This window comes from Sorex araneus, chromosome 1 (genome assembly GCF_027595985.1).
Source record: "Sorex araneus isolate mSorAra2 chromosome 1, mSorAra2.pri, whole genome shotgun sequence".
In the NCBI taxonomy this organism is placed as follows: Eukaryota; Metazoa; Chordata; class Mammalia; order Eulipotyphla; family Soricidae; genus Sorex; species Sorex araneus.
Window position 1 is genome coordinate 263,048,194 of NC_073302.1, and position 9,368 is coordinate 263,057,561.

A 9,368-nucleotide genomic window follows, 5' to 3' on the forward strand; every position below is an offset into this window, starting at 1 on the left:
ATAATATTATTCTTCAGTAAATAAAAACACACAGTCATAAAATATCATAACACATTTTCCACTGCATATTAGTAAACATGGCAGTTTGCTCTGCCACTGCTTGGAAGTTAACTCTGGATAAAAAAAAAAGCACTAAATATCTCTTGCTTGTTGCATTTGCTCAGGAAAAGGAAAAGGAAATTATTTACTTTGGATTAAGAGCAGGGCAATCGTCACCTGCATTCACTCACAGTTTTTGAGAGCACTGCTTAATTCCCAACATGCCTTCTGAGTCTCAACTTCCCCTCCCCCCTGTCTTAGCCATCTCCTGGCGTCTAAGCCTTAGTTTTTTTAGGGACAAGTGAAAAACATTAAGTGTTTAGTGATGATTCCTGCTAATTGCTTTGTCACATGTCAAATGCAATGTGTTTTCTTCTCTGCCACACTGAGTCATTCCTTTCGCCTGAAAGACTATCTTTTTCTTTCCTCCCAGTTCTCCAACTGCCTTCTAATTCAATCTTACTGGGAAGCCAGCATCTGGACATGCTGCAGCATCAGAAGCAATAGTCACCGGCCACTACATCTCCTCATTACCTCAAAGCACAATACCAAGACTTGCAGTTCCTCACCCAGACCCTACTCTCCTTTCTCCACATTGCCAAATCATCCCCTGGTAGAATTAATAAGCCCATCAAAACTTTTTTTAAAAAATGCATAATACAATACAGAATTTTGTCTCCTAGAGATGAAGAGAGTGTTGAGATGTAAGTAAAACGCAGCTAACGTTTCCGTGGAATAGCACGATATTTTCTACTCAGCATGAAAGGGGGTGGGGGTGGGAAATGCAGTTTCTTAACCCTGCTCTCTGCTTATAATATTAGTAACATCTGTCACACATAAATACTGCAACCGAGTAATGCAGGTAAAAAAAAAAAAGAAATCTGCTTAGATACTCCCCCCACCCCCAACTGCAATTTAAATGAGGTGCCAGGCTCTCAGCCTCTACCTACTTGAGTAGAACTGGTCAGTTCCCAGGCTCTAATCTTATCTGCATTAGGCTGTACGGGTAGCTGATGCCCGCGATTAGTTCCGGCAGAGTGGTGCAGGTAGGGATGCAGATACAGCCGAGTAGGTGAGCTCTGCCCCAACCGTCTACCCAATTACAAGCATCCCTCATCTACGCTGAGGACACAGCTAAACAGAGCATTTACAATTGTGCATGCGAAACTTTACACTTACGTGAGTTGCCTCAACCTTTCCCCTTTCCCGGTATGCTGCAGTTAGGAATGATTTGTTCCAACACATAGAAAGCCATGCATCTGGTAGCACCAGTTTGGGGGAGAAATCAAAAGCAAGCCAAACGTTTCCTCCTCGTGAAATGTGTTGCTTCGGGCTGGCAAATTAGCAACTCCAGAGAACAAATTCACAGATCTGTCGTGAGTCATTCCCTCCACATTTTTGTCGCGATTACCCAGGGGGTCTGGGCTCTTGTGGTATTTGAGCACACGCACGCATAGAGAACACCACACACCATCCGGGAGCACTTCTTCAGCTCGGGGGGGTATTCTCCAACCGCGTCCTGCAGACCGTTTTTCCCGGTGATGTCAATAACGCTTAAGTCTCTAACTTCTGGTCGCCAACGTCAGAGTTGGGGAGGCGGGTGAGTCTCTCCGGCTGGCTCTCCGGGGTGACAGTTGCCCCCCGAAAAGGTTCGCATCGGCTCTCTCCTGCCCGCCGGCGAGACTCTCGGGCGCTCCTTCCCGTCGGCTGCGCGCTCTCCCTCTCCCTCTCTCTCTTTCGCTCTCTGTCTCCCTCCTGCTCGGCCCCTCTCTCCTTCTCCCTCTCCTCGCCTCGCTCGGAACTGAATTTCTTGATAGAACTCTCGCTCGGCCCCGAGGGAGGGCGTGACGCCCGGCGCCCCGCCCCCGGCCTCTGATTGGCCTGCATCTTGCGGAGCGGGGGGGCGGGGCGGGGGAGGGGGGCGCGGAACCCGGGCTCTGACCGTCTCTCCCCCCCCGCCCCCCACAGCCTCCCCTCGGCGGCCGCCCCCTCGGCAGCCGCAAAAACCCGGACGGCCGATTCCCCGCCCCGGGAGAGGCGGCTTCCAGGCGGCGCACTGAGCATGCCTGGCCGGGGCCGGCGGCCGCCGCCGCGCGCCCCAGCTCCGCCAGGCCGGATGCGGGCGGGCGGGTGGGGGACCCGCCGCGCGGTGCGCCCAGAGCGCGGCGCGGAGCCCGGGCGGGCGGCGCGGGCCAGCCCCGCTCCCGAGAGCCGGGCCGCCGAGTGGGCTCACGAAGGGGGCCCCCCGCATGCCAAGAGGCTCCCGGGCATCCCCCTCCCTCCCTGGGGGAAACGGGGACCCGCAGCTCCGCGGGAGGTTTCGCCCAAAGGCTGCGCGACCCGTAACTGCAAAGAGATGCTTCCTCCCTCCCTCCCCCGCTCCCCCCCATCGCACCCCACCCCCCTACTCCTAGCAGGGACACGGGCGACAAGGGCGGCCAGGACGGTTAATCAAAAGGTCGCCGTTGAGGATTGGCGGAACTCAGTGGAGATCCGAAAATAAAGAAATAAGAAATAAATGTATATAAAGGTGTTTATTTCAGCACTCGCTCCACGTAGGGTAGCAGAAGCGGGCTTGGGGGAGGAGAGGGAGCGTGGTGGGAGCTGCAAAGAAAGTCGCAGCTTCCAAGGCTTTCCCCGTGACTGCCCACCGGCCCCGAGACCGAGTTGGTGTGCGTCTCCCGGAGCAGGGGCGCCGCGGGCTCGGGGATGCTGGCGCGGATGCTGGCGCGGATGCTGGCGCGGATGCTGGCGGGGATGCTGGCGGGGGTGCTCGCGCCCGCACTCCCGCGGCGCCCCGTGCACCCGGGCGGGCGCCGCTCGCAGCGGCTTGTGGTGCAGCAGCAGCAGCAGCAGCAGCAGCAAAGCCCTCTTCAGGAGCTCTCGCTCCCTTGCAAACTTAGCAGGCGGCAAGGCTGGGAAAGAAGGGGATCGGAGGGCTCCCCTGGCTGCGTGGTACGCTTCTTTCCCCATCTCACGTTCTGCCCAGGTCCAAGTTTGCCTAGAATAACTTGCCTTTTCCGGTGCAATTCACGCCTCACACTTTTTCAGCTCTGTGGAGTTCTCACAGGTTACTCGTTTTCATACATGAGCAGAATGGAAGGACTCCCTAAAGAATCAGTCTTATTATTATTATTTTTAAAGTGCCTCTGAAAGCACTCCATGCTTGGTCAATCATTTAAAATCAGTAAGACACCAGGGTTGTGTAGTGGGTTGTAGGTACTACGACAGATACCAAAGTTTAAGGCATTCCTTACACTTCTGCTGGAAAAAAAATTACTTTTTAGAATGACCTATAAAGGTTGTCTGAGAAGGTCTTCATGCATGATTGAATATCTTGTCCCTACTTGCAAGGAGAATAAAGGACATTTATTTTAAAACTGTCTTCCCATTTCTGTACTGGGTTATAATTGTACTCAGGCTCTTCAAGATCGTCATTCAAAACGATTGCTTTTCAGGACTGCCTCATATATACATATACATATGTATATATGTACATATATATTTAATATTTCTCTATGGGAAAACTAATTTTTAGATATTTAAAAGAAAAAAAAGCCACGAAGCAAATCAACCGTACTAGTTTGTAAGAACGGTTCCACTGTTTAGCCAGTTCATTTAAGATTCTGATTTTCCTCATATCTGTGAAAGTGGGTTATTTTTTATTCAAACTTTTCCTCGGGTGAATATTCAGAGTAAAAGTGCACTGTCTGAAAACCCACTGTTAAGTACATACATTAATATCCGCTAGGTAAAATACAAAATACAGGGGTTTTTTTTTTGCAGGCAGTCATTTGATACTTTTTTAATAACCAACTGTTATGATAGTAGTATTTTTATGACTACAATATAAAATTTTTAAGAATACAAAATGTTAAGGCTACAAAGGTGCTAGGTATCTTAAAAATGATAAAATATATAAACCCATACAGTAATGCAGTGTGCTAAAGGATTTCTGAATGGTCCTTTTGCTAGTCACAAAATCTAAAATAAATGCTAGTACATTATTCCAGTTGTCACCTCTTGCATGTCCTGAACTAGCTTAAAATAATGAACTATCCTGATGATGCATTTACAATTAACACAGTAGCACATCCACTTTCCAGTTCATTTCCTCAGCATCACAGTTACCTCACATTCTGATTTAATCATACTGTAGTCATTGTAAAGTCATGTTGGAGTGGCAACACAAAAGCTCAGTAGTAATTAGTTAGCATTATTACTAAGTGGAGATATTTCTGTTTCCTCACGGATGAGTTTCCTTATAGTTAGAACCCACTATTACCTTATGTTTATAAAGGAAAACTTTGTATGTACAGAGGATCAAAATTAGAGAAGAGAAAAGAATCATCTCATGATTAAATTTATGCCCATAAGATTTCAATGAAAGGAAGGATAGATAGATCCAAGTACCAAAGTGAAGTCTGTCTGGATTTTTTACAAAGAAGTTTGAATGTACTACAGAACATTGCTCTTTACTGAAGTGCATCCTATTGGTATACCTAATTCGTATATTAATTTATTATTACACATGTAATTCCTTAATCATACACATTTTTATTGTAAAAACTAGAATAGTTGCAACTTATTATTTTCCTATTACAGTTGTTAAACTTCAGAGTATTACTAGAGTTCATATTAATGTTCTTGGAATAAAATAAAATACAAAGGGTAATATTCCTTCTGCTCTCCTATCATACTTTTCTGCTGTCCTAAACAGAGCCTTCTACCTGAGATGCTGTGTAAAACAAATAGTGCTGCTCTCCTACACTATTTTAAAAATTATATCTTCATAATAATGTTTAAGGAAATCACACTGCTTAGTTTTAGGTTTTCTGAGGAAATATCTATGGTTTTTTCTGCTGTGTTATAATCAGCTTCCTTTAAAATTTAATACACTTTCTAATTATATTAATTTCAACACAGATCTTCCAATACATGTTAGTCTGCCTGTTAGATCTCTTTAATTTGTTTGAAGCTGCCTACATAAGTATGGAGACACTTAAGAAGCTAAGACATCATCAGCCAACTACTTAAAGACTACAATGTTATTATAGCTTTATATAAAAACGTACTGTGTTTATTCTTTATTCCAAAATATCATGTGACTTTAAGCTGTGATTTTTATGTATAACATTTAATAAATCATGAAGCGTTTTTGTTAACTGGGTTTTCATTTAACATATTATTAGTTCCTGTTCAACATTTTAGAGTCAATTTGTGTGTGTGTGTAGATGGGGCAGAGGGAAAAATATATTTCCTATATAAATTGAAAAATGTTTTGCTTTGTTACATTTCCTATATAACAGGTAAAAACTGTGATGTTAGAGAATTTTAAAAGATCGCCTTGAGGATTTCAAGACTGATTTTTCAACTTTATATTCCAAAGTTAAAAAAAAAAAAGTGTCTGTGCCTTGTTCTTCTAATGTTCCTTTAATCCAGATGTCTTATTGTGTCTAACAGACATTAATCAATCAATCACAGGAACTCATGTCACAGCAGGTATTATTGTCCCCATTTCACAAAAGAGGTTAGACTATTGTACTGTGCTTCTGGGGAGAAAATTGTGCTCAAATACTTAGGTTTATTTGTATTATCACTGTTTTAAAAATGACAATGCAAGATTTTAACACCATAAAGATATAGGAAAAGAAAAGAAAATTTGCACCTTTTAAGTTCCTGCAAACTGGCAAAGGAGTAGGCTCCTTAAAGATCTTTTGTTTTTATTTGTTTTACTATTTATTAGATCTTTCCTTTGAATACCCTTTTCCTCTCTTTTCTTCTTTTCTTTTAGAGGAAAACGTGGTGCAAGTAATCAAATCACAAAGAAAAGCAGGTGACAAGCAGGCTTCATTCTTTTTGAATGACTGAACTAAATTTATCTCAATTTGCTATATTTTTATGATTGACAAAGATTATGCATGTCAGGTTTGTAGCTCTACCAGTTATCGCAATATAAACTGACATTTTACAGTAACCCTGTTTTATCAGGATTACTATCAAAATTAAGAAAATATTGAAATTTCAAATGTTATTACTGGTTGTTTAAAACTTTAGGTTACATGCAGTCAGCTTTCATAACATTTTCCTGTCAAAGTGCAGAAGCACAACCACGTGAACACACAGATGTTTTGAAGATAATAAAAAAAATGATATGGTAAATCTTCCCCAACTTGATCACTCTAAGTCCTGTCATTTCAAATGAAATGTATTAACAACCTCCCTCCCCCATCTCTGTATTTTTTGTTAAAAATGCTAGACTCTCATGCATTTCTTTCACATTTATGTAATTGATAAAGAACCACAGATGAAAAAATAGCATACACAGTGTTTAAAAGTTACCTCTTTATATTTAAAAATAGAAAAATATTGAAACAATAACATGTTGCAAGAACAACAGTAACTTGTTCAAACATAATTGGGAAAATGATTTTCTTAGCTATTGGGATTTCTTTTCTGAGTTAAATTATCTTACAATATTGTTGAGAAACAGCGTTTTAGGAGCTTTCATTTCTCATTCCCATCCCCCTCCCGTCTTTCAGACAACATTATTTTATTACCCTTTGAAATACAAATTCACACAATGTTCTTTATAGGAGCCCAATTCTTTATATAATATGCACACAAATAGACTTAATAATATGGGGCAGGCTGCATAAAGCTCATTTTTCTCCTATAGTCTGCTCTTAGGAACCAAATTCGACCCACAGTCTCACTCTAATTGAATTAGGATGAGTCAGGGAGACTATGCATATTCCATTGACTTCTGGAGCCTTAGCTTAATTCCATATCACTGATAACACCCAAATAATGGAGATAAGAACTGCTCGGCTTCCTACTGGCATGCTTTGTCTGGGATTTAAGTCAATACCACTCTGCTTACAAAACTTGTGTGTCTATGCAATCACATAATTCTTTAAAATAGGTTTTCTAAAATAAAAGTCTTATTCTGTAGTGGATAGTAATACAATCCTTTAAAAGGTCCTAAAATACACAACATTTTTTTTTCAGTCATATGCCTATAAATTTACAGCGCTCCACTGAAATATTAGTGATATTTTCAGAAAGGATTAAAAGAGCATCAACGGCACTTCTGGCTCTGTGGAATGGGGTCAATCTGCTTTAAAATAAGTCTGCATATGATGAGAAATTTATTTTGATATGATATTACAAAAAGTAGACATGGTGATTATAAGAAAGTCTATGTAAGAAACATTTTCTTGGAAAACTATCAAATACAAAATGTAAGAAAAACAATAAAAGTCTTTCATAGTAATTTCAGGGATCATGTTTAGGTGATAAAACAATCATGTAAACATTTATATAGAGAGTAAATAAACAGTAGTGTTTGAGGCAATATCAATTAATACATGACCCAAAGGAAAATTCACTATTTTATTTGTAGAATTCACATTCACCATACTACTACATGTGTTTAAAAAGAGTATGCTAAGAGTCTTGAGGTCATTTTCCAGCAAGATTTCAGTCACTCTGGTACTGGGTAGACTCTCAACATACTCTTGGCATATCGGTAATTAAAAATTGTTTCTAAAGATCATATACTGTTGCACATAGCTACAACAACTAGTAAGAAAATGTGGGAAGTTGGGCTGGAGCCATAGTCCATCAGGTTAGGCCTTTGCCTTGGATATGGCTAATCCCGTTTCAATCCCCAGCATCCCACGTGGTTTGCTTTGCATACAGCTGACTTGGGTTCAATCCTCTCAGCACCCCACATGGTCCCCTAATGCGCTCTCAGGATTCATTCCCCAGTGCAGAGCCAGGAGTAACTCCTGGGTCTTGTTGGCTGTGATCCCCACTCCCCTCAGGTGGGAAAAAAATGAGAAGGACTTCAAATACCTATGTACATCTCAAACCTAACTCAGCTGGGGCTCTTGCTGCTTTCCTCACACATTGCTTTCTGTGGGGTTGGCCTTTTGGAGTAAGGCACACCCTCCTACAACTCTTTTCTATTTGATTAGTCCTTGTCACACTATTCCTGTGTTGGTTTTTAGTGTATAAATGAGGGGTGGGGAGAGAGCTCACAGGGCTAGGTCACGTGTGTCAGGTGACAGAGACCCTATTGCATTCAAGCACAGCGGGTCAGGCAGGCACTGCCAGGAGTCCTCTCTGAACTACAGAGTGAACACTGCCAGGAGTGCCTCCAAGCCTTCCCAGACAACCTATTCCTCCCGCATGCTTTTTACACTGTTGGAAATACTCATCTTTAAAAGTATATGGGAAAATAATAACAGTCCATTTCTTTTAATCTTCACATGGGTACAGAATTTTACTGGGCTTATTATTGTGAGCCTGACGTTATACTAAATTGGACTTCCTTATCACTCAGGAAACAGTTCATTTGATTCTGTAAATCTAAATTACCTGCAGATCTTGTTACAGGGGTGCAGACTCTGATGGATGTATGCCGGCAGTTTCACCTCCTATAGACCCTGATGGGCAACAGTGCTCACAGTAAGGACCTAAAATTATCTTAGATACAAAAAGTCATGGCTCACAGGAAAACTTTAAAAAAGAGCCCCAGAGCAAGAATCAGCCTAGGATTGTTTTTGCAGATATCCCTTAAAATCACAGGGATTTGCATATTGCTCACATATTAGTTTGGTTTGAGTTCCCTTTCTGTCAGGTATATGCTATTTGGAGCTCAAGTTTAATTTTAATCTAACCTGAGAAGGCGGAAGATTTTTTTTTTTTGCATCTTGGAATTCCTCGGGAAAAGGCAAAATGAACAAAACAGAACAAAACTGGACATCTTATGGCTCTTATTGATCCAAGTGAAATATCTACATGGTGAATACCAGACAAAATTAACTATTTGATAAATACACATGACATCTTATGTGGAAAATCTACAAAGCTCACAGACCTACTCCTTTGTTAAGAATATTTCTTGCCATTTTTCATCCACATAACAATCAAAGCCACTGTCTTTACCAGGTGTGGACAGCTCCTACCTTCATTCCACACACAGATCAAGCCACTGAATATTGTCAAGTCTTGGTAACCTTTATGAAGATCCTAAATTTAAGATGGACCAAGGAATTCCTTCACCAAAAGTCCTGGATATGTCCTCAAATATGTAAGATATCCTCCAACATCAATCTCATTGCTTTTAGAACTGAAAGTTATATAAATATACATATGTATATTCATATGTATATATGTATGTGTGCATATATATATACACACACATATATGTGTGGTTTGTTAGAAATTTCTGGCCTATGTAATGAAAAACTACTTCTAAGTATGCACAAATATATATATATATATTTATGCATATGTATATATGCATATGTATATATAAC

General features: G+C 41.4%; 1 protein-coding gene across 8 annotated transcripts in view; it reads right to left on the reverse strand.

The window, feature by feature from the left end:
- PCDH9 (protocadherin 9) overlaps nucleotides 1-1,826 on the reverse strand; it is a 995,059-nt gene extending 993,233 nt beyond the window's left edge. For all 8 annotated transcript variants that reach the window (XM_055138126.1, XM_055138101.1, XM_055138117.1 and 5 more), the window contains exon 1: nucleotides 1,219-1,826. The gene's annotated coding sequence lies outside the window, so the exon portion shown is untranslated. The remainder of the gene's footprint in view (nucleotides 1-1,218) is intronic.
- Between the last annotated feature and the right edge of the window lie 7,542 nt (nucleotides 1,827-9,368).